A 25,634-nucleotide genomic window follows, 5' to 3' on the forward strand; every position below is an offset into this window, starting at 1 on the left:
ACGGTCAGCTCCCTGGAACCCTCCCGGTCCCCTTTCTTTAGTTCTTGTTCTCATGTCCCTTTGTGTGACCGGGCTGGAACCGCGGGGTCTGGCATGTGGCTTTTCGCCGCTTGAGCTGCCGCAGAAGTAAATGTCGTTGGCACGCAAGGCCGCATTTCCATTTTGTGAGTCACCGGGCATGGCCTTCTGTCCAAAAGCTCCCCGGCCGCTGTGTGTTGTTGGAGCAGAAGCAGAAAAGGGTAAGCACCGTGCCTCAGGGATGTGGTTTCTAATAAAGCACATCATTGCAATAAAAAGTCTGTTTAAAACGGGGAGGCCGTGGACCTGAAGCGTGCTCAAAAACGCTGCTTGGCTTGTCTCGCTGTGGCAGGGGCACCGGGCCACCGTGGATACTCGCTCCAAATCTCTGCCGAGCAGACATGGGTCAGCCAGGGATGTGGAGTTGCTTTTGAGTTCTTGGGGACAGATAAAATCCACTTGTGCACCTACCAGAAAAATATGACTGTGAATAAAAGCATCCGTGGTTTTTCGACACAGCTCGCCAGAATAGTGTATTCATTAAATGCACGTGTGTCCAACACCTTAGGACCCAGGTGGTTGATGATGGAGGGAGGCCTACCTGAAGCCGTCACACGTCCTCCACCTCGGCCCCCACCCCTCACCCCACTCCCTCACTCCACCCACCTTCCCACTCTCCAACCCCCTCCCATAGCTTAGGAATCAGGAGGAGGGTCTGGAAGTTCACCAAGAAAGAATAAGTTCAAACGAGAACTTCAGTGAGTCAAGAGCCTTGACCCTGGACCCACAGTGTGGGGTTCAAATCCCAGCTCCGTGATCTCCCTGCTGGGTGACCTCGGGCAGATGCATCGCCCTGCCCTGCTTCTTAGCCTCTTTGTTGGTGACATGTGGAACTTAGCATGGTTGTTGTGGGGGCCAAATGAGCCAAGGTTGGACTGATCATAGGGAATGGCCAACACCTGACTATTTCAGAATAGCAGGAGTTTAAAATTACATTGGTTTATCCTAACGTATGGGAAGCGCTTGGGCCACTTCCATGAGGGAAGGGACAAGAAGGGTCCCATGGTCCTCCAGGCCTGGTATGAGGGGGGCTCTGCCCCTAGCTGACCCCGTGACCCTGGCGGTCCTCCTACCTGTGCACGCCCCACCCTTCCTTTCCGGATAGAGCTGCCCCCGTGCACCCGAGGCGGCCTCCTCTCCTGTGCTTTGCCTCCTTCCTCTTCCCTCTCACCTGCCCTGGGACCCAGTCCGTGACCTCGTCTGGCCCTGACGTCGTCCGTCTCCTCTTCTTGGGTGCCGTCTTCCCGCTGGTGTGTGAATGCACTCAAATCTCCTGCGTTTAAAAACCCACACGAATAACTACTTCTCCATCCTTCGCCCACCCTTCTGAGCCAAGTTCCCTCAACGGTTGCCTCTGGTTACCACCGCTTCTCACTGCCCATCAATGTATTGATCGGTTATGACCTGCCTCCTGCCCTCACAGAAAATGTAACTAAATCATTGACGTGCCCCTAATAGCCCTAAATTATATTGTCAGTACTTGAGAACCTCGTTTGTCACAAAAGCCACAAGTTTTGACAAAGTTAAGAGTGGCCTTGGATGCACATACTTAAATCTCTGCCTTCTTTGCCTTCTTTGCAGGACGTGACCCTGTTGGCCACTTACCTTCCCGTGGCTTTAAACATGAGCACACACACAGGTATATACACAATACTCTGCGTATATTAGTGGAAGAAATAAATTATCATTGTTCCAGTTACTAGCGATATTTTTAAAATAAAATTTCAGAGGACGGCGACAAACATGACTAAGCTCCAGAGGAGACGGTGACGCCAACATACACTGCTCTATATTTTGAATACCTGGAACCATTTAGCCGCAGAAGGCATGGTTTCTAAGAGACGAGTGGAGATGGAGAAGAGCTGTTGTTATTCTAATTTAAGGCTAGAAAGAAGCCACTCCCTTAAACATGTCTCCGGCTACCTCTTGTCTGCCTTGACACAATGATTCCGGCATTCTGGGGGTCCCGGAACCCAAAAGGTCTGACACCCACTGTGGGTTCTTGGCTTCCTGCAGGAAAGAGTGCGAACTCCAGCCAGCACCGAGGGTCAAGGGAAAGTGAGCTTATTAGCGAAGCGGTGAGACAGAGAGTGGGCTACGCCCCAGACGGTGCAGCGCTCCTGCAGCAAGATTTGCTTCCTGTGTGGAGGTTGACTGAGGCGGGGGTTGGGCATTCAGCGAGGGGGAGGGGGATTTAGGATTCGTCCAGGAACGGGGTGGACATTTCTTGCATTGGCCATGTGGTCTCCTTATATAGGCTTTCTATTTAGGATCGTGGTGGCATGTCCGTAGCATGCTGATGAGCTACAGCGAGTATAATGAGGCTAGGGATTGCCGTGAGATGGAATTAGTCACCATTGGGGTCGAGCTGGTCTTCTGCCAGCTCTAAGCCATAAACCCATGGTGGGTCCGTCTTTCCGTCTTCTTGGTAGTCCCTGTAGCCCCCAGCGGTCACAAGCGTTTCGCCACATACCCTGTCTCAACAATGCTGCAGAGTTCTGGAAGGTACCTTTTGAAACTGTGGTCTCAGATTGTAGTTAGTTATCTACACTCTGTCTTTCTTGGCTCTGCTCCTGAGAACAAAGACAAAACTTCACCTTTCAACCCCAGGATGCTTACCAAAAGAATTATGTAGGCGCTCAACAGGATGTTACCTGCTTTGAATTTTTATCCAGCCGTCAACAGGGGAAAAAGAAAGAGAGAAGCTTGTGGTGTTTCTTTATTTCAGTAAGCTGATAATGCTGTAAAAGGGAAAGGCATGTTCTAGAATAAACTTTGCAAACTACAGAACGAATTCAGCCCCTGAGTGAAGAGTGCTCTGTAGCTGAGATATAACAAGAGTAGGAGTGATTCTTACAGAGTGACAATTGCTTTTAGGACCAGGAAAAAAAAACTCTTTCCGGCATTTCCAGGAGCGAAAGAAAAGGAATTTGTATGTGTGCCTTAAAAACACCTTTCAGTTTGTATTTTGGTGATATTTGCTGCCTGACAAAAGCCAGTGATTTTCCACGCTGGTCGGTGTGCCTGCACAGAGGCCAGAGGCCGTGGCGCTCGCAAACATGCCGGCACCCCAAACCAGGCTGCGGCTGAGGCTGGGAGCCCCCCACCCCCCCACCCAACCCTGTCGTCTGTGAAGCCATTACCTCCCCTCCACCTGTCCCTCCTTTGCAGCGGGCAGCAGACCTGCAGCTCCTCCTGCAAAAGGAAAGGAAGAATTGTCATCCACAGTGACATTAAAGGGCCCCTTGCCACCACTCTGCTGGAGGAAGCCTTGACATTTCAGTAGAATTTAGAGAAATTTGGGGGGACAGAGTTCCTGTTGGGAAATTCAGCAATTGATGACCTCATTTATAAAGCCAGGCACCACAGTACAGCTATTTAGAGTGAGATGCTCATTCTGGGAAGAAAAAGAAAGGTTTGAATATAGATGTTCATTTTATTGTTATTTATAGCAGCAAGAAAATGGAAAATAACCCAAGAGTTCAGCAATGAGGATATGATAAATTAATGAGTAGGCCCATTTATTTCTATGTTAAATTTTTTCAGTCATTCACAATGACATTTGTGAATAGTATGTGAATATAAGAAAACAGTTTCTATATTATGTTAACTGTGAGGGAGCAGGATGCAAAAATCATATCCTATCTAAGTAAAAACTATAGACTAAGAGGGTTTGACCTTGAGCTTGTACGATTTTTAACAATGATTCCTTCTGCATGATGAGATTAATTGCAACTTTTTCTTTTTCATTGTATTTTTAAAGTTACACATTTTTCTTAACTGAACATGTATGTTCTGCGGTCATATTTTTTTTACGTTTAAAATAAGAGGTTGCAGAATCGTCAGCCAGCGCCAGGTAGGGTCTGGTCAGTGGTCCTGTTTTACAGGGAATCCCTGGGCCTCAACACCTCCCCTTCCAAAGTCAGGTGGAGCGGGCTCATTCTGCCTTGCAACGAAGTGTGGGTCGGAGCCAGCTGTGCTAGCTCAGCCTGCTCCTTGCGTCTTCAGCCTGCGGTTGATTGGTGCCGAGATCAAAAGCCCTCTGAGGCTCCATTGGAGGGGGACTCAGGAACTGGAAGGAGGTTCCGAGCAGATGTGACAGCCGGGGAAGAAGTGAGCCAGGTGGCAGCCAGCACCGGCCCAGCACCTGGCCTGCCTGCAGCGCTGGTTTCAGAAGGGGAACCTTCAAGAGTGCTTCCCGCACCCCCTGTTCCCTCCGAGGCTGGGTGGGGATCGCTGAGTGGGAGGAGGAAGGAACGGGAGGGAAATGAGATGAGTCACCGAGATGTTTTCAAAGATAGCTTCGGCTCACCGCTTCCTCCACCGTGTCGGGTGGAGTGACAGGGAAGCACTCGGAAGGCTTTGGCAACCTCCCGAAGCAGAATGGTTTGCGAGAAGATTTTGTGTTCTTGGCTAAGGTGCCCGAGACATCTAGAGACGGTATTCCTGGGGCAGTGTGCATCGGTCTGACTCTAAGGCGTTCGCAGAACCGGGGACGCCTCCGGGGAGAGGTCCTGAGGAAAGAGTGGGACATGCACAGCAGCAAACGTTGTATGGGGATGAGTCAGAGGACGGCATCCCGCAGAGGAGCACTGTCCTTAGGAGGGCTGTAACGTGTGAATGGAGGCTCAGAGGCGAGCAGGTTTGACGGAAATAGGGCACATGCAGGGAGAGAAGGTGTACTAAGTGGAGCGTTGCTGCTTCCCAGGCGAGGCAGGCCCTGTTCTGGGGCTCCCACGCCTTGAAAGGAACACGAGGCTCCTGAACGTTACCTGAACGAATGGGGGCCCATTCTTTCCTTCCAAGCTGGACTTTTTTAGTGAAATATATTTTTTCAGCGTGCGTGCAGAACAGCTTCTATTTCTCACAGACAATGCGTTTCCAAAAAGATAGGCAAGAGGACTTGGGTGTGGCTGAGCCTATGTGGTTGTTCAAAGTATTTGCTTCTCGATGCACGTGACTGTCTTGTCACTGGGTTGAGAACATTGTAGGTGGTGCTTTGGGGGCATCAGGTTTCACGACGGCCTTGGGATGACTTGGAGGAGGAGAATTTTTGCATGTAAATGGATTGGTTATTGCCCTTTGGGGCCAATTTTTATTTATAGTATTAAATTAACTCCTTCTTAAAATACCGGCTTAAAGATGCAGGCAAGTGCTGAGCAAGGAAATAAAATTATCTTTTATCTGAGGTGAATTTCATTGCGGCACAAATTAGCTTGCAGATCTTTTTCTTTCGGAGAGTTGGGGACAACCTGTCAATATCATTTGCCGAGGGGTCACGGTCATAGTTCAAAGCCTGCTTTAATCAGAGGACAAATGGAGTACAGCAGGGAGGGAGTGTCACAAGCTGGTGATGCTGATGACGTTGGAAGACATCAAGGACAAGCCTGCCCTGTGGTGGCAGTCCCGGGCCACCAGGGGTGGGGACAACCGAGCTGGTTTCCCTGAAGAGGCTCTGGGGTGTCACTCAGAGTCACAGGGACTCTGGGCACACAGTGTCATTGTGACTGGCCTCCCACAAAGCCACCTTTAAACAGGACACGCTCTAGAATGCCCCATGGTAACCTGCTTGGTCCTGTGGGGGTCTCCACCCACAGGTACACACCTCTGGCTGTGCACAGACCGCATGGGTCCCCTTCTAAGCCCCCAAACTACTTCTGCTTTGCCTGCCCATCTCACATCTCAGAACATGGCCTTTTTGGAACTGACTGCCTAAATCTCTAGCCCTTTCCTCCTCTTCCCTCCTCACCTGGGTCAACTGTATCTACTTACCTTTTAGAATTTCACGGTTGCCTCTTGCTCAGAAGCCCTCCACTCTTTCCCCGAGTTACCCTGTCCTGACACCCTGGGGTCCCCGCTGTAAGAGGAGACCCGGACACAGGTCGTCTGTGAATCTGTGAGCAGAAAGAAAAGAGAAAGTAAGGGCCTCCAGTGTTCATTATTTGATAAAACAGATTTAATCTCCACCAGCTGCAGCGAAGTTGGTTCTCCAATTCAGAATACCAGAGCATCCTTTTTTTCCTCGAAAGGTAGACTCATGTGCACGTGAGGTTGACATGTGTTGCAGAATTCAGAGAGGTTTACTCGTGCGTCTCATCTGAAAAGCAAGAAGAAGGTGCCGGTAGCCCGGACGCGTCTCCTTTCTCAGCCGTGCAGAAACCGTTCCCCGAGTTCGTCACATGAGACTGTGGCTCCTACCACTGGCCCCGTCGCTTTTTGCCACCATATTGCCAGAGGACGTGCTTGGCAGGGCTGAGCGGAGGGTTTTGGCATTTTCCTATTTCCTCTTGGCACGACTTCTCATCAGCCTGCCATCCTGGAATGCATTTCCATGGTATATTTGGAAAATCCGAGCTGGCACGGTGATAAGCGTTCAGAGTTCCACCACCGATTCCTTTGCAGGCGCTCGGAGAGGGTGGTGCATCGCCTCGCGCCTTGCTCCCGTCCCCCTGTTCTTCCCGGGCCAGCCCGTCCCGTGTGGCCGTGCCCTGGGACTTCCGCACCTGGACCCTCCAGCCCTAGGGATGCCGATGACGGCCCCTGCCAGGGGTCATGCTCCGGGAGAGGGAAGGAGAAACGTGTGGGTTGGAGATCTGTCGATGGTGGCCCTGCTTGCTGTTGGTCTGGTTTTACTTCAGTGGTTATAGATGTTGCTTATATTTTAGGCCTTTTAAGGGAAATACAAAAAGAGCCAAGTCCAGATAAGCTTCTTCATAGTCATGTCTCATAAATATGAGTTTCGAAACGTAACTCAGCTTTAGGATGCTACCAGAACAGTCTCTCTTGCTCCAAACTCCTGGCTTACGGGGACTCTGAAGCCACGGTGTACCCTAGTACACTGCTTCACAAGTCCTGCAGCCCGAGTCTCCCCTAGTGGGTGGTGCCTGAGGTCGTACTCCTTAACGCCATGAGTCTGAGGCTCCCTTTAGGAAGGCGGGCCCTGTCAGTGCTCACTGCGTCTGCATTTGCTATGTCCGAGTCCTCCCCTTCTCCCACTGACGCCAAGGCTCTGTCCCACGGGGCTCAGCATCCAGGGACCTAGAGATAAAACGACATTACAACAGGCTCTGTAACTTCTGCTCACGATTGCCTCTTCACAAGGGTGCGGAGAAGGGAAGTAGCTCTCCGTGTAGGGGGATCTTTCTAGAATGTTATAATAATTACCTCCCCTTGGGGATAGGAAGATGTAAAAGTTATCCCGACCACACTGAGTTGAGGTTTTGCTTCTATTCTGGTTCTCAAAATGCACTGTGTAAAAAAATAAAACCAGAGATAACTATACACTGGTCAACCCAACTGACTGGGAAATACCTCCCCAGGGCCTCCTGAATGAAGTACGGCCACTAGTCTGAGCCCATAGGGACCACACTTCTTACCCGTTGGGGCAGAGTTCCTACTTCTGACCTCGCACCCTCGGGACACGTGGTCTGGCCTGTCTGCTTCTGTTAGCCGAGCGGACGTAAGCCTGTGTGTGTGTGTGTGTGTGTGTGTGTGCACACGCAAGTGCGTGCGCTCACGTTGGCACGTGTGAGTGGGGTAGGGGTGCCTGAAGGAGACTAAGGTGTGGCCAGAGGTAAGCCTCCTGCAACACACACCCTGTGTGTTCGGGATTTCCTTGAGGCCAGTCACGTTCCTTTAAACAGTGAAACAAGCAAACAAGAATGGGGCTCGCCGTAGTCATGTCATTAACGAAGGGGGTCATTACCGTCACATCATGCCAGCGAGGAGCATGATTCCTGAGGAAAGAAAGGCAAGCCCAGGGAGTGCAAGTGATCGATCTTGAACCTGGACTCGGAACATGGAAGGACTTGCCGTTAGTGCTACCCCTTTATACCTAGTAAGTAGAAGCCCCTCAGCCCCTTGCAGTTGCTCAGTATACGTGCGGTTCACCTGTAGGGAGACGAAGGAGAGCTGAGGCAGCTAGTTTAGGACTCTTTCTGCGACAGTCATTGTATTTCCTGATCCAGACACACATACCCCCGAACAGAATTCTTTTTCCATTTGTGAATTTATTTTAAGAAGCATTACAAAGCATGCGAATTACCTCAGACTTGGTAATAACACATTTCATAAATCATGTTTACGGAAAGGAGTGGAATTGAATTAGCTGGAATCTGACCCAAGAAAACGCAGAGTGAATGGTGGCAGCGGGGCCTGCCCAGCGCAGCGCAGCGCAGAGCCGAGGGGGCAGGCTGCAGGCGGGACGACGCGGAAGGAGGGGTCCCCTGTGGTTTTGGTCAGATGCTCGCCCGGGGGGGTGGCTGCTCCTGGAACTTTCCGGGTGTCGGGTGCGGGGTTCCCTTCTGTGCAGACAGCACGCGGGAAACCTGAGCGTGGCCAGGAGCTTGCGGATGAGCCCCGGCAGCGCATTCTGAGCCCCTGGAGCGCCAGCCCATTAGATCCGTGCTTCAGACCGGCTCTCAGGGGCTTGGCAGACAGGAGTTGGGGTGTTGAGCCAAGAAACTGTAGGTCCCCCGTCTCTCTGAGGTTCACCGGCAGCTCTCTGGGCTTGGCCACGCCCTCATCATCGCACAGTCTGGGGAGGAAACCTCGGCCATGACTAACAAGTAGCCCCGCCTGTGGCCTCAGTCCCAGCGCTGCTAGGCGGGATGCCGCCACAGGGAGGCGCCCAGGAAGACCCTCCGGAGACGGTAGCAGCTTCGTCTCACGGGACCCCTCTGCACACGCGGGGGAAGCTGCGTGTTCTTCAGAGCTCGAACCGTGATGAGCTGGGTGACCCGGAGAGCCCGCTTGCCGGCTTTCGAACAGATGAGGCGGGTGGATCAGACTGAAGGCCAAAATATATTCTGTGTACCTTGAAATCCTGGTTTGAAAACGAATTTTCTGGGGGAAAAAGTAACCTGAAGAAGGCGGAGGACCGTTCACGGTGGCCATGATGACAGCCCAGCTGCCCCTCTCACTGCGGGCGGGTCCGGTAGCATCTCCAACCACCCGGCGAGCCTGGCCTGTGGGAGCCCGAGTGTCCGTTCCCCGTGGGCCTGCTCACGCGTAGCTCCTGAGCTGTGAGGTGCACCCCGTGCCCCCCCCATCTGGAGAACTGGCGGCCGGTCCAGGGGGCGGCCTTGTGCCGCTGTAGACGGGTCTTTGGGGGATGGTGTGGAGTAGTGAGATGTCTTCATTCTCCAAAAAAAAAAAAAAAAAAAAAGCCCTTCTGCATTTTATGCATTAAGGATTAATTTAGGGTTCGTCTCCTTTCTCTCGTGAACAAATCTCCGGGCGTGCGGTATGCCCACGAGTGCCCTGCGGAGCTCGGGGGAACGTTTCCTGGCTCCGCTCCCTGAGACTCTGGCTTCAGAGGGAGGCAGCGGGGCCCCAGGACTCCGCGTTGCGATGAGAACTGCGGACAGCTCCCATGGAGGTGGTCCCTGCAGGTGGCGCTTCAAGGAAGTGGAGCTAGAATCCCTGGGTTCAAATCCCAGCTCCGCCCCTGTTTATTTTTGTGGCCTGGGACAAGGTAGTTAACCCCTTCGTGTCTCAGCCCCCTCATTCTGTGTAATAGGGGCACTAACCACACCTCTCAGAAGGTGTTATCGTCCTCAGGATTGACTTGGTGAATCCAGATCAGGTGCTTAGACTGCAGCTGGGCTATTCATTGCTCAGTGCACGGTAGCTAGATCAGACCCACGAGTATATGGAGGCCTCGAAATAGATTGTTTCCATCAGACTGATGTCCTGTTCGTATATTCTCGAGGTCAACTGAAGGGCACACGGAGTCATGCTGGTGTGTTGGGGAGGGGTGGGAGTCAGGCAGTGGAGCACTTGAGTGGCTGTCATTGTTTGTAGTTCCACAGCCAGGCTCGGGAAGGTGGTCTCTAGGGCCCTGCAGGTCTGGCCTCGGCTCCCTCTGCAGGCTCACCTCACAGCAGCCTTTCATCAGCTCAGGTCGTTCTCCCTGTGGTCAGCCACACGGGCTGCTTGCAAGTCCCAGAGCCGCCCCACTCCTGGCCCAGGTCCTGCTGGACATATCACCACCGATACTGGTGCACGTATCACCACTTACGTCTCAGATGCTAATCTCATCACCTTCCGTTCACTGACCTGGACCCTTAGATCTGAGCTCAAATATCGCTTCTTGCAAGATACACTTCCTCCCCCCTCAGTAAGTCTTTTCATTACTTGTGTCTTCAGGCCCCTTCTACGGGAGTCGTTACGCTGTAAGACAAAAGCAGTGTTACTTGGTGTTGTCACTAGTGCAGTGTTCTCCCTGGGTGTTTGTGAGTAACAAACCAGTGGTTAACTCTGGTTCAGGGAAAGCCTTGTTGAAACGACATGTTTCTGCAGAAAAGCAGCGGCGATTTGGACAGTCTCGGGAAGGTGACGGGGCCAAGGGGTGTGGGTCCCCGTGCTGGAATGGAGAAGACAGGGCATGTTACAGATGTTCCAGGGAGCCAGTAGGGAAACACTGAGGTCTCCGTGGCCCGTGCAGGCGGAGGCAGTCTGGGCAGAGCTGAGAAAGATCGCCAGTGTGGGATTTGGGGGCCCGGGAGGAAGAACTTGAGTGAGAATTTCTTCCCAAGCTCACAGTGGCACAAAGAGGCAGAATGGAAAACCAGAGTTAGGTTCTGGGAAGAGCAAATCCAACCTCCAGACCACTGGGCCAAAGCCGAGCACTGGCAGGTGGGTGGCAGTGGGGTTAATTAAGACTGAGGGTCCTGTAGGAACAAAGGAGCCCAGGCTACTGTTGCTTGTGAGGCAGTGAGTGTGTGGTGAGTGCATAGTCCACCTTGGATTCCAGAGCCAGAGCCATGCAAGGGGGAGGTCTCCGCCCCCCACCCCCACCCCAATCCCCAGGTCTGGTCTGTCGTTAATGGTTTGTGGGCAGCGGGTCTGGCAGAGAGACCTTTAGGAAAACGAAGGTTCATGACGATTAGGCAGAGAATCATTTCTTTGCTTCCTAATGGAAGCCAGAATCATGGCCTTCTTTGCCACTTAGCATTCTCAGTGGATCTCTGTAGGACTGAGGACTTCCTGCAGACACCCACCTGTGCCTTGACCATCCTCTGATCTCGGCCTGGGTCCTGTGGGGCCAGGCAGCCATTCATTGCTCAGTGGTGCCCCCTGCTGTTGAAGAGAAAGATAGCAGTGCATGCAGAGTGGGTGACATTAACTCTGCACAGGTAGGTGGCCAGGAGAGTTTGGAGCAAGCAGGGGAGGAGTCTGAGGAAATCCAGGGAAGCCCCCAGGGAGGCCTTGGACAGATGCTAATGCAGAGAAGAAGCTGAGCCTAAAGATTATGCTTAAAAGTCTCCCACAAACTTCCGGGGTAATTCCTTCATTCCAAAGGTTTGCTGGGAACCGTGGCCACCATACCTTCTCAGAAATGCCATTGCAAACTTTTACTGGGGGACTTTCCAAGCTGTTAGATGACATATCCTTTAAAAGATACCCCAGGCATTTTTAGGTGAGCCTACGATAAGTTTTAACAAGGAGTGGAGGCACGGGAACGGGTGTTTATTGTCATCCCAGGAAGGAGTCATCGGAGTGTGGATCCTCCCGGGCACCCTGCCGGGACGCACTCTAGCGTGCACGAGTTTCTGGGCACGTGAGCACGCCTGGTGTGCGTGTGCGTGTGCTGTGTGTACCCAGGGAGGCGGTTACACGATAAGAACGGAAAGTGCACACGAAGAGAAGGAGGGAGAAAGCAAACTCACGATCAGACAAAAGTGAGGAGAGGGGGAGAGAGGAGATTGCAGTTGATTATGGGCCTGGCAGCAGATGCTCTCCACGATTCCAACCCGCTGCAGCCAGTCTGTTTCCATGGCAACAGAATCGGTAATTATCGAGCCCAGGCGCTCTCCCCTCCTTTCTCCCAACAAGGTGGAGGCTGATGAATATGAACTCTCGCCAGCCCATCACCAGCTTTCTTTTTCTTCTTCTTTCTCTCTTTTCTTCTTTTAGTTCTTTACGAAGGGAAGTGAGGGTATTGGGGCATGCCAAGAAGAGGAGCTGTAAGTTTATTGATGAAAGACATTAGGCACTAACATTGAAATGAAGTTATATTTTTCTCTTGCGAATACTATACGAGAAAAAAGCTCTTCCTAGAAAAGCGGATGATCCCTGAAGATGCTAAATAAATGAGCAGGAGTTTCCCTGAAATGGAGGCTCCTTTTGATTGGCCGATCTTCCCCCGATTCCTGCCAATCGGAGCACCCCTGGGCTCCAGCTCCATAAACATAAGCAAAGCTCCATGCTCATTCTCCTGGACTTGAAGTGTATGCCATTCAAAGGTGTGCGGCGAGTCTCCATTCACATGGCTCAACTGGAAACCTGTCTCTCGAACGACAAGCTTACTCAGGAACCATCTGGTGTTCCCGCACATTGTTCTTCGGGGGAACGGCTCTAAGTCATTCGGTGGCGGTGGCGGCGGCGGCTTAGAAGCAGTATTTGTAGTTGGGAAAGATGCAGTTGCGGGAGCTTGGTGAGTAAACCTCTGTCTTCCACATCTGTCCGCTGGTATTAGCAGGCTGAGCTCACATGTAGCTTTGTCCTATTGTCTGCGGAGAAAGCTGGGAATCGGAACACGCCCATGGAAGAGCAGGCACGCTAGGGTGCCTGTGGTGTGGGAGCCCGTGGGCTGCAAAGGCTGCATGCCTTGCTCGGCCGGGATCGCATTTGTAGTTGACTGTGCATTACCCTCGGACATTGGTCTGTCTTGTTACGGTTAGTGCGAGGCGCAGAGTTCTGCTTTATCCCCCGGGGACCATTTCAAAAGGAGATGCTGTAAAACTAGATAAGATGCATTGCTGGGAAGGGAGAGAGAGAGGGAGGCACAGAGCTGAGCTGTGAGCTGCTCCACTGGGTTGCTGGCATTTGCTTTGTGAAGAGAGATGTTATTACGGTGGTCTGCCAAACCCTCCGCAGACCCCCAGCTGCAGACGGAAGCATCTGTCTGGCGTGCGCTGCCGTTCTCGGCTCGGGAAGCGTGCAGCTGAGCCGGGCAGTGTCCCTTTCTCTTTGCATGAAGCCAGCCTCCGAATCGAAATATGTTCTCTCTCCTTTTAGAAAAAATTAATTGCAAGGATGCGCCGTGCATTCAGACACATTTTAGCTGTCAGAAACCATGCTTTGAGATGGCTCCGTTTTGCATCCTTGTCAGCCTCTGAAAACCAGAGAGGTTTGCAAAGTTATTGTGTGCAAGGATTGGCTCTTTGCCAGGGGAAGGGCTGCTCTGAGCAATCGCTCTGCTCCCTGGGGGTTCATTTTCTGACACTGGTGATGAAATTTTCAATTTCGTTGGGTAGAAGCAAGAAGAAGAAGACAGCGGTGTTGTAAACAGGCAGTGGAGGGGTAATGTGTGGAAGGAGAAACTCTTTGCCTTTAGGGACCCTTCTAGCTACCAACTTAAAATTCTGTGTGGCCACACAGAACTCAGGCGCAGCGCAGGGTTCCAGGGGAGCCGTGATCCTCCCGAGCCTAGAGGGCAGGGGCATTGTCTTCGCTGTGGGTGCAGAGAGCGGGGGCTGAACCGGGGCTTCCACCCCCGCCTGGGAGCCTCTTCCAGCGCCTCTGTCTGCCGATTTGGAGGCTTCATCTCTGCTACTGCTTTAAAATGTGGTTTCTTACATTCTGTGCCAGGACGTGAGGTCTCCTACAGCCCACTCGGGATCCGATAACAGAGAAAGGAAAATGAGGGAAAAAAGTGTTTCGTCTGGTTTATAAATAAATGCACATGAAATGGTTGTGCAGGGACATCTTATTGGTTTGTCCTTTAAAACAATGTCCTTCTGACAGAAGAGAGTGTCGTGGGTCCTCACGTGGCTCTAGGATAGAATGTGCTGGCTCCTCCGTAGGGGTCGGGGAGGAATGGGTCAAGCAACCAAAGAGGTGGGAGGGTTTTGCCTGGAGAAGGCTTGCCTGGGAGAGAGACCTCCTCTGGTCTTGTGACCAGTGAGGAAGTGGGCTGATGCCACGGAAGGAGACGGAGAGTTGGCTAACTGTGGGCGGCAGTACCCAGCACAAGGGGAGCCTGGCCCCTTGACCAGGTCGGGACTCGCTGGTTACTTGAAGGCCTGCCTGGAAATACAGGCTGCCCTCTGATGCCCAGGACTCACCATGCTCTGAGCTAGACGGAGAATTGCGCCTGGCTGCCAGCACGTGCGTACGGGTGAGCTCTCCCCGGTCGCCTCGAGGCAGACAGCGCGAGGAGGAAGTCTGGTTCTCGCCGATGTGCGCGGAGTGACAGTCACCTCATTAGAGTGACCCTCCATCCTTTTTTGGCCCCGTCTTTCCCATTGGTGTCATGGGTATGAGCGAAGTACTGGCACCTGTAGGCAAGAATGAGAAGAGACAGCCTTTTATGGAAGCAGTAGAAATGGAAAAAAAAAATTAAGAGTAGTTATTAACCTATTTTTGGATAATGCCAGTCTAAGAATTTGAAAGCTAGGAAACTCTCCCCTGGGTCTTAGAAAATTCATTTATGCATAATCACCTAACACTTTGATGACAGCCCGTTTCGGGGGCAAGCAGGATCTCTGTGCGGGGAGAAAGCCAAGAATTTATTACACACCCAAGTTCATTACTTCCTTCTCGTGCGTGGGTTCCCCGAGCAGTAGCTTCGGCACCCGAAGGAGGCCCCGGGCATCCTCCCCTGGGGCTGCAGTCGAGAAGTCTGGGAGATCACTCTAGAACGTGATGGTTTTCTCACTCCTGAGCTTGGAAGGCTGGGGAAGCTAGAGTCGAGAGACTTGAAAATGTTCTTTCGTCTTTAACTTTTTTGCGGTATCCCCACACTGCTCTCCACAGCGGCTGCACCGATCTGCATTCCCACCAACAGTGCACGAGGGTCCCCCTTTCCCCACGTCCTCGTCGACACTCATTGTGCGTTGATGTGTTGTTGAGAGCCGTTCTGACAGGTGTGAGGTGATATCACTCTGTGGTCTTAATTTGCATCTCTCTGATGACCAGCCACCCTATGTTCGTTGCAGCGTTATTTGCAATAGACAAAATCTGGAAGCAGCCCAAGTAGAGGAGTGGATAAAAAAAAAGCTGTGGTTCATTTGAACAATGGACTACTACTCAGCCGTAAAAAAAGAAGGAAATCTTACCTTTTGTGACAGTGTGGATGGACCTTGAGAATATTAGGCTAAGTGCAATAATAAACCAGTCAGAAAAAAGACAAATACCCTTTGATCTCACTTACAGGTAGAATCTAATGAGCAAAATAAACAAACAAAATAGAAACAGATTCACAGATACAGAGAATAGACTGATCACCGTCAGGGGGCGAGAGTTTTGGGGGTGGGTGACAAAGGTAAAGGCATTAAGCAGACAGACAAAGCTCATAGACATGGACAACAGTAGGACGGTTACCAGAGAAGGGGGTGGGGGCAGATGGGAGAAGGTGAAGGGGAATAAATGGTCCCACATAGTACAATATACAGGTGACATACACTATAAAATTTTATCAGCCAGTGGCACCCCAATAAATTCAATAAAAAAGTAAAAAGATAAATAGAACATTCTTTCGGGTACCAGAGTCAGCCACACCCCGTCGCTGTTCTGTGTGCCCCGGGAAGGGGCTTCTGGCGCTGCCTCTTCCTGGCACCTGTCGGACGTGGGCACATTAGAGAGAGAAATGTGAGATAAAGAAAAGTGAATTTCTCCCTGGCTGGCGTAGCTCAGTGGATTGAGCGTGGGGTGTGAACCAAAGCGTCGCAGGTTCGATTCCCAGTCAGGGCACATGCCTGGGTTGCAGGCCATGGCCCCCAGCAACCGCACATTGATGTTTCTCTCTCTCTTTCTCCCTCCCTTCCCTCTCTAAAAATAAATAAATAAATTATCTTTAAAAATTAAAAAAAAAGAAAAGTGAATTTCCTTGGATGTTCAAGTGACCATCGAGTTGACCACTGTGAGTCAAGGTGAATGTCAGTAAGTCGAACCCAGCCCCTGAAACTCAGACATGAGGGTTGGGAGAAGAGGATCCCTTGCCTCTCCCAGCAGTTGTAATGAACTGCATCCTGGCCTGCTCTGGGTGTTCCCTGCGTCCCGGGCACCGTGCAGTGCCTGCGAGGTGCACGCAATACCTCCCCAAACCTCGGCAACAGCCCCAACAGGACCGCTTGGGTGCCTGTTCTCTAGGTGAGGGAACCGAGTCCCCAGCACATTGAGGAGCTCGCCTGTGTCTGTCCGGCGAGGCGCCGGCAGGCACTCGGTGCTGGCCCACGTGTTGGCTTGCTTGTGTGCCGATTCGTGGAGGAGGGCAAGTGAGTGGGAGGGGGAGGTCTCCCCGCTCTCCATCTGTCTGATGGATTCAGGCCACAGGGAGATGAATTCAACAGTCACCGCAGCAAGTCAATTACCGAAGGATTGGGGGCCGGGTGGGTGAGTTACTAATGATGCCATTGAGGAAAAGAAGTCTGGGCTCAGTGAGAACTCATCACCAGAACGCACCCCGTGGTCCTCCCTCGTGTTACTCTGCGACTTGCCGTCTCGTCCCGCAGAGCGTTTGTTTGGTCTGAACGGCGTCAGAGTCTGTGGGCGACCGGTGCCTCCTGGGCCAGCTGGGAGAGGTGGAAGGTCGCCCATTCCATGGCTGCCCTTTGCTTTCATCTGCCAGGCGTGATTTTCAGTTTCCGTAGCAACGGTGAGAGTCCTGAAGGGCCAGCACGGCAGGACAGCCAGTTTGGGGTTGTGCGTGACCCGCGATGGCTGTGGGAATGCCCAGGCTACTGTGCTTTCTGAGTGAGCAGCAGGGACGGGCCCAGCCCAGAAAGAGGCTCCAGGTGGTGACAGTGACCACACATGGATGCAGCCCCTGAAGACCCAGAAGCATAGGCCTGGAAATCACTGAGTGGCAGGGGTTTCAAACCATGGCCATCCCCAGTGTTGGGGGGACAGGGAGCAGAGGGCATGGGGTCCTCCACCCCAGGTCCACCTGGGCGTCTCCACTTGTGTGTGTTTCATCACATGGCGTCCCCACGGAGGTCTTTGTGTGAAGCATGAAGGAGAAGGGGTTGGGCTGCCAAAAGGAAAAGGTATAGATTTCCAAATGTCCATTTGACATAGTAAGGACATCGAAGGCCAGAGCCTATGGGAAGACCGCGCTGCCAGATGGAAAGGGCTCCGTGAGGTGCTAGTGACGGGTGTTCCAGACACGGGCTGTGTGCTGTGCAGGCCTAGCATTACACACCTTGCACTATTGCTCTGGGTAGGCGTACGCGTGGAAGACAATTTCAGGAACGGTTCGAAGAAGAATGTCCTGCGGGGACGATGTGGCAGATGTCTTTCTAGACCAGCAGTGCCTAGAAATAGAATGCAAGTTATGCATGTAATTTCAGTGTCTTTTTTTTTTTAAATTTCAGTCTCTAGTATGTCTAAGATATTCTCGTTCCAGTTCTCAACTCCAAAATCATCAACAAAATATCCGTCTTCGATTCTTCATGCTCAGTCTTGGAACTCTGACATGCATTTTACACCGGCAGCCCCACCCAGCTTGTGAACGGAATCTTCACAGGGAGCCTGTATGTGAATCTCATAAAATGTGTCGTTCAGAAAGTAGACTCATGTAGGCAGTTGCTCTAAACATGCTTAAACCTTTTCTGGTCACTGAAGCATCTAAAGTTAAGTGAAATTTCAAATGGAATTGGCCAGTCCCACCAGCCACACGTGGCCCCGGTGGCCAGTGGCTCCTCTACTGGACAGTGCATTGCTGGACTCTCAGAGGACTCTCCTCAGATACCTCTGTCCCGTCCCGTCACGCCAGGGCACCTGCACCCCTTTGCCCTCCGCCAGGTCCCCAGAGACTGGCTGCGGGAGCAGAGGGAGAACAGGATGTCGCTGTGCACGATCACGCGCACCTTGGCCTCTCGCCGTTGCCCACAGCCACCACGACGTGGAGAGAACTCTCGGCGTCCCCCTCTCACTGTTGGGCAAGGGGACAGTAAGAGAGGTGTCATCTCCCACAGCGGGACGTCAGCAGCCACCACCTGCAGCATTTTTTGGTCCCCAGGTGTCCTGGCCCTGCCACTCACTGTGCTTTGGGTCCACGGCCCTCAGCTCCCCGTGCTCAGGGAACGTGGGTTCAGTTTCAACACCAAGCTAGGCCAACCACGACGGAGAAAGTCATTCTGCTGCAAACAGGTCATTTTCTACAAAGACAGGTGTAAATTGAGGCTCGGGGATGATTGGATGGCTGCCGCCTCACCCAGTTCTGCACATTTGTGTTTAGCGAGAAGACGGTGGCTAAGTAGTTGTTCCAGTTAATTTGGTCTTAAAGTCCTTGCCTTCAACTTCAGATACTATCCCATTTATCCACGTTTCCTCAAATTCTGTTTCTTAAGTAAAGCCGGCCGTGAAAATGTCATCAGCCTCACCAATAACGAGGTGAGAAGCGTGCTGCAGTCTCCGAGGCCTCTGGCCCCGCCTCCTGGAGATCGTCCCACCGTGGATAATCGCCACCAAGTCCGCAAGGGGGTGAAGAAAACTCACTTTAAAGGCTTGGTCCCCTAAACCTTCCATTAGTGAAGGGTTCTTTTAGAAACTCCACAGAACATGGAGAAAGGGAAAAAAATATCCAGAGTTCAATACCATCTGCAGCATCAGGTGTGGCTTCTGGTCTGGGGCCACCCGTTTCCGGCAGGACAGACAGAGTTCCCAAGGCCTCAAGCCTCGTGCACTGGAGCGCCCTGCAGGCATCGGCTGGACTAAGTCGGGTGGGTCCTTGCAACCTCTTTCCTGTCGTGCCGTGTCTCCCTTTCCATGGCGTGACTTTGTCCCCTTTCCCGAGGCAACGCCGGCGGACCAAACGGGGTGACCCCTCGCCAGTGTTGTGAGAGGGAGAGGGCTGACTTCTGAATCTGCAGACGTGTGGCCGAGCCAAGGACTCAGAACTCCGATGCGAGCGGGGTGAAGCGCTGGGGGGTCCCTGGGGGGTGTGGAGACGCTGGGGAACAGCTGTACGCCCCCTAGGGAAACTGACCACTGCGGTCATGGGCTTTGCAGTGCCGTGGATTCTGAAGCCCGCTGACTTGCTAGCTCGTCGAAAACGTTCCGTGATCTGGAAAGGAAGGGCGAGGGAAGTACTCGTACAGTCAGCAGAGCAGCAAACCCCAGAGTCTCGGGCCTCGTGTTGTCCCTTGTTTTGCAGCGAGATTTTGCAAGTCACTAAACGCTTACGCTCCTCAGCACCCCCCACGTGGGTGAAGAGGGTCTTGGACGAGGTGGCTTGCAAGGTCATATATATGTCAAGCTTCCAAACCGTCTGTTCTCTAGGGCCTGTGTTCCATCGGTCACAGCAGGCTTTCACGCTGTGCCCGGGGAGGGCCACTACCAAGCTGTCAGAACGGCTTGCAGCTGCAACTGGCTTGTCACCCCTTCCCGCGCCCCTCCCGCAGCCCCAGGCCTCGTGCGTGCGAGGCTTGGAAAGGAACACAGAGGGAACTGTTGTCGGTAGGCGGGGTTTCGGGTAGGGGAACGGGAGCCCCGTGCTCACCTCCTGCTCAGCTGTGCAGGGAGGCGCGGCCGCCTGCCGAGGAGGGCTGCGGCGTGGCGTGGCGTGGCGCTCGGGACTCTCTCTTCTTTTCCTCCGAGCCGCCGCCGCCACCGACGAGAGGCCTGTCGGGGAGAGCGGCTCCCTGGCACGGCTCCCAGACCTGGAGGCACATGACATCGGGTTTCGTTCCGGCTTCGCTGGAATTGTAGCTGCGCATTTGAGGGGGCATCTGGGGCAGTGCTCACATCACCCACTTGCCCGGTTGGGGGGAAGCACCCATGAGCTCGTGGAACTGGAACCTTCAGACTGGCAGCCCCAGCCACAGGTCCCGGCAGGTGAGGTGGACTCACGCACGTCTGATGGGCCAGCCGTGTGAAGTCTGCATTTCAGAGACTCGATCACACCAGGACCTGGTCTGACGGTGACCGATGCTGGTGTCGGCCCTAGACCCAGAGCACTTAGAGTTTTGGGTTTAGCCCAAGGTATGGGCTCTGCACGTGTGACCCTTCCTGCTGAAGCGAGTGCTGGGGGTCAAGGGGTCGAAGCCCCTATTCTAGACTCCATGAGCCAGGCTCAGATGTCCCTGCAGAGTAGCTCCGAGAGGGTTTCCAAAGAGCACCTACGGGCGACTCCTCTGTCCCCCCTGTAGTTCCCCGAGCACTAAGTAGCTGACTACTTAACTGCTTGGAACCTTCGTTTCCTCATCCGTAGAAACAGAAGTAATGGTGCATTTCTTACAAGGCTGTTGATGAATGGAAATTAAATTACAGTGAGTGATTAGCACACCGTGTGCTTTGCAGGGAGAAAATCGTAGGCTCACATTCCTCAGGCAGAAGCTGTTTATTTTTTGCGTCTCGCAGGTCTAGCTCAGCCCCTGGGCGGTGGTCGGTTCTCTGGAGGGACAACCGGAGTGCCAGGAGGGCGCATGCTCTGTGCTCCCAGGTCACTCCCCTCACTCCTCGGAGACCACTGAACCCCACTGGCCCTGGGAGCCCCCAGAACCAAGAGTCTGGGGTACAGTCCCCGCTTAGCCACACTTCAGGTCTTGCCACATTACCCCTTCAGTCTTGGTACATTTCCTCATGGATAAAATGCAAATAATAGTTACTTCCTCGGACGCATAGAGAGCAACTGAGGGACTATGCCCCGTGTGCTTCGTGGATCGTAACATAAGGATTACTATCGTCGTTTTACATCTAGAGATGCCGTGGGACGTGCAGGGACGCAGGAGGAAGACAGCCACCGGCCAGCCGAGGAGAGGGGCTGGGGCAGACCCTTCCCTCACAGTCCCCGGGGAAGAACCAACCCTGCAGACCCCCTAGACCTCAGACTTCTGACACTGCCCCCCCCCACACACACACTGTGGGTTAAAGTGTGTCGTCCACGGCTCTTTGCTACGGCAGCCTAGCCGGCTAGCACAGTGCAGTGGGACACGTGGGCTCCTTTAGGGGTGGATGTCGCAAAGCCCGTGGCTCCTCTGTTGACTGTAGCTGTGCTTTGGAAGCACTGTGTGACGTGGCCCATCAGGAGACACGGTGTTATCAGCGTGCACCTGGAGGCGGAGGACCGGAGCCAGGGAGACCTGGTCCTCGCCCCTCCTCCCCCTCCTCCCCCTTAGCTGGAGTTTCAGCAGAGCATTTAAGATAAAAAACATTGGAGCCGGGGCTCTTGGGCTGAAGTCCTATGGGCTGTGTGACCACGGGGCCTGGGTGGGCTCGCGTGCTCCACAGAACAATAGTACCGGCCCCTTAGGTTATTATGAAGACCAGCTGGGTTAGCGTACAAGACCCTTCGTGCTTGGCATGTATTAAATGCTCAACAATGAGAAAAGCTCTTGTATCAGCCTCTGCCCGAGACCGCCCCAGACCCACAGGTCACCTAGTAAGTACCACTCACAGGCTCCCTCATAATTCTGGAAGTTTTATTTATGAAATGACCGTATAAATCATTGAAAAGGGGATTTAAAAATCTATGATTTTCTTTTCTCCTTTTTTAACCCGTCTTATTCTCGGAAGGGCTGCTGTTTGAGAACAGCTAGCGTGCCTTACTGACCCTTCAGAGAAAAGAAACAACGTTGCTTTGGTACCGTTGGCAGCGAGATTTCATCCGTCACTTGAGATCATGGAGAAACTGGCTGATGTTTTCACCCTTCGAGCTAATTAGCCTTTGGACAAATACAGCTGGTCACCAGAGCCAAGCCCAGCTGACCAAACATGGTGCAAAGAGTAAATTTGGTGGGTAAACAATGCCAAGCTTGGGTCTCTCCGTAATATTGCTTTTCTGCGTCCCTGGAATCTCTATAGTCGTTCCTTTCCAGCTATGGTTGGTAGCAGGGTGTTTACAACCTTGCAAAGCAATGGGAAAATGTGACTAATCAAAACCGCTCTCTCTTCCCCTCCCAACCTCCAGCCCCCCTTACAATCTCTTCTGTTTACAAATAGCGAGCCCTGTTCGACTTTAAATGACCTACGTGTCTCTTTTGGGCCCTTGTTGAACAGACGGAGACTTCCTTAGATCTGCAGCTGAAATGAAGTTTTTCTTGATTTAATTTCACTAATTTCACGCCTCACCGTAGCCCAAGGGCCCGTTACGTAGGAGGAGATCAGGACCGTATCCACTGAGACGGAGTCTGATAAAACCCAGTGATTTCAGACCTTCCAGTATGGGGCTGAGGAAGGTTCTCCAAGTTGTCCTCGTCCAGCTCCTTTCAGTCACAGCTGCCATCCCACAGAGTGTCCCGCAGTCCCACCAGGGAGTCTGCAGTAGCCGTAGGGATGGCCTCTCCCTGGCCTGAGGACATCCCCCAGCAGGGGCCGATAGGACAGTGGGCCTGCCCGTCCTGGTGTCCGGCTCTCCGGGGCGGGCTCCTGGTCTCTGCCCCAGTGTCCCCTCACAGGGGCAGCCTCACACTCTGTATCCACGACCTTCTGAGTGACCATCGCCCCTTCCTGATGCCACAGGGCAGAGTCCTGGAGCAGAAGGGACCCCAGGGTGAGTGACCAGCTCTGGCAGGGCACAGCCACACACCTAAGTCCCTCGGGGTCTGGATTTTGTTCCTTCTTTGGGGGAAACAGGAAACCCTTTAGCTCTTATTTCCGAAGGGCCATGAAAGTGTGGCCATTTCGCATTGTCAACAATGTTCATTGATTCAACATTTATCGAGTGAATACTAACTGCCCAGCATTATTCTGGGTAAGTGAGAAGAATCCAGAGAGAATACAGTCTCGACTTTGCTCTCAGGGATCTTAGAAAACAGTGAAAACCTTAGGAGACAGTGAACCGTGTGCAACAGTATTATCTCATTAGCAACGAAGCCATAAGCCTCCGGTAGACCAAGTCCTAGGCCACCATTCTGTACACTTGCAAAGATGGCCCGTGCTGCAGAGCCCCGGACTCCACACCTGCACGTGAGGGTAGTGTTGCACGTTCCCCTGGAGCAGGTGTGGGGGAGAGGTGGAGGGAGAAGGTGCCAGCTAAGGCATGGCTCTCTTCCCCACACCTGGGGTCCTGGGTGCCCGCTGCTTCCATCCTGTGCCTTTGGTCATTGCTCCCTAGGAAGTCAGCTGTTCCTTGCCAGATACCGGAGTCCCCCCCAAAACCACCACTCACCCACTCAGGGGCGTGGCCTTCTTCTCCTCCTTTCGTCTCTTTATCCTCCCTTTCTGGGCGAGTTTCCCAAAGCAGTCAGCCCCCTGTGTCCCTTTACCCGAAGCACAAAATTTGGCCAACACTCCCCCTAGTGGCAACACAGCAAATCTCCTAATAGGACTTACCTGAGAGCCCAGGCTGAAACCTGGTGGCCAGCCTGGGGTTGAGTCGCCTGCCAGTGAGGTACCGCTGGGCTCCGCCTCAGGAGTGTGGCTCAGAAATATGTATTTATTCCTTTCTGAACAAGCAGCCTGGGTGTTTAAAACAGTCAAGTGTGGGATCCATTCACCTAGATTATGCACCCCTGAATGTTGTAGGAGAGAGAGGCAATGTGAGAAGAAATGCTTGTAAACTTAGTATTAATTTCCAAAAAGAACAGAAGTCAGAGGTGTTTGCACGAATTTCCCACAATGCACACTTCTGAGAATGCTTACCTCTCCTTGCATTCCCTGTGCTACCTGCAAATATATGGGAGTATTTAGGTAACGTCATTAACCAATGTAACCCAAATACATGTAATTTAAGAAAGTGAATTATGCCTAGGCCTCGTCGCTTTATTAGTCTCCATTTATATTTCTAAACCTCCTCCAAACCTTAGATCTTCTCTCCCGCTTCCAGACAACCAGGGCATTAGGAACAGGTTGCTGATTTAATCAGTAGGCTGCTTGTCATGTTTTCCAGATGGTTAATGGGTCTCTTAAATAAAACTGGCCCTAATGCTAACCGGTGTTTCTATTCCCGTCCCCTTGCAGAGTAATTTGTTTCATGGCCCAAGTTTCTTTTCATTATTTTTCTGCAGTCTGTGGCGGTCCCTTTCCCCCACTTCTTTGTGCAACGCCGTCCGACTGCACATTACTTCAGTTCATCCACATTAATCACGCACGCCGGGGGAGGAGGCCGTTCGTATTAAGATCAACACCTCGTCCAAATGATGTGCCTTTCGCACGTGAAGTGTTCGAGGGCAGGCTTGTCATTGACCTTGATGGAGAGGGAAAGAGCCGTGTTGCTACAGAGTCACGTACTGGAGGCTTCCCTCACTCCGCTGCTCCGGGAAGGGGCATCCTTGTCATACGAAAGGGAGTCACTTGGGAGCAGTATGTACGGGCCAGCGTATATTTCAGGAGTCCCCCGTGAAAAACCACGTGCTCCTAATTCCAGCGCTACACAAAGGATTCCACATATAAGTCACCTTCGAGCTGCCCCCTAGATTTCGGTTGTATTCCCATTTCCCAGGTGGTTGCCGAGGTCTGTCGTGTGAGGTCCTTGGAAAGTGACGTTAGAACTCGTGCTGGCAGAGCGCCCCTGTGCGGGGCTGCTGCAGCCGCGGGCGGCGGGACGTCGGCGAGATCACGTGGGTTCCGAGTGGCGTGGCTTCCGAAAGGAAGGCAGCCGGAGGTGCTGAGCATCCACGGAGGGGCTGCGGGAGAAATACGGCGCTGTTACCCCAAGCACTTTCCTCCCTTCCACTCTGTTGCCTGCCTGCGATGATTTGGCAGGGTTTAAAAATAAATGAACCGTATTCACTTCTTCCTTCAGAGCCTTGCTTTGGAGGCATTCTGGAAGGAAAACAATGCAGTACTAACACCGTCAGTGTGGGGGGATCGAGACACGCAAAGACAAATGTTCTGTCCGGCAGTGTGTGCCTGTATAAGAGCCCCACGTGGGGGGAGCATGTCTGGTTCCAGTTCAGGTTTTGTCACACGTGCCAGTGGGATGCCTCAACGAGATGTTAATTATCTGCTGGGTAACACAGAGGAGACAGTGTTTTCAGTGGGTTTTAGCAGGATTTGAACTTTTCCACTGTGATCTTCACACGGCAACACATAGTGACAGGGATTAGGTTTTCTATAGCCACTCAATTCCAATTTTCAGTGCCAACTGGAAACAGGGTTCTTTTGTGGGCCTATCATTTATGTTGATCATTGCTTTTCACCTTTTATTTTAGCTGCAAAAACCCTTATTGTAAACAGGGCGGACCCTACCTCAGAAGCCCACACCAGCACAGCTGAGCCGTGGGGTGGACCTGGGGCTGGACACCCCGGACTCCCCACTGAGCCCCCTTCTCCCCCTGCTGAAGGTGAAACCTTTGACACTGTCTCTGGGAGCGAGAACATGTCTAGGTCTCTATATTTGGTGGGGGGTGGGGTGGGGGGGACGCCTTTCATGATTCACTCATTCTTTGATGGAGCAAATGTTTATTTATTTTTTAAAAGATTTTATTGATTTATTTTTAGAGAGGGAAGGGAGGGAGAAAGAGAGAGAAAGAGAAACATCAATGTGCGGTTGCTGGGGGTCATGGCCTGCAACCCAGGCACGTACCCTGACTGGGAATCGAACCTATGACACTTTGGTTCACAGCCTGCGCTCAATCCACTGAGCTATGCCAGCCAGGGCTAGAGCAAATGTTTATTTACTCAGTGCCTGTTACAAGCCGGGCCTCCTTCTAGGCACTGAGGAC

The 25,634-nt window shown here is 52.6% G+C and overlaps 1 protein-coding gene across 4 annotated transcripts in view; it reads left to right on the forward strand.

Moving 5' to 3' along the window:
- Nucleotides 1-25,634, forward strand: part of ELMO1 (engulfment and cell motility 1) — a 472,089-nt gene that overhangs the window by 345,531 nt on the left and 100,924 nt on the right. Inside the window, exon 1 of one of the 4 annotated variants that reach the window (XM_036010404.1) lies at nt 10,958-12,517. The exons of the other annotated variants lie outside the window; for them this stretch is intronic. The gene's annotated coding sequence lies outside the window, so the exon portion shown is untranslated. Of the gene's footprint in view, nt 1-10,957; nt 12,518-25,634 lie in introns of those variants that run through there. 4 annotated transcript variants of the gene reach the window in all.

The sequence above is a fragment of the Phyllostomus discolor genome, chromosome 10 (assembly GCF_004126475.2).
Source record: "Phyllostomus discolor isolate MPI-MPIP mPhyDis1 chromosome 10, mPhyDis1.pri.v3, whole genome shotgun sequence".
Taxonomy (NCBI): domain Eukaryota; kingdom Metazoa; phylum Chordata; class Mammalia; order Chiroptera; family Phyllostomidae; genus Phyllostomus; species Phyllostomus discolor.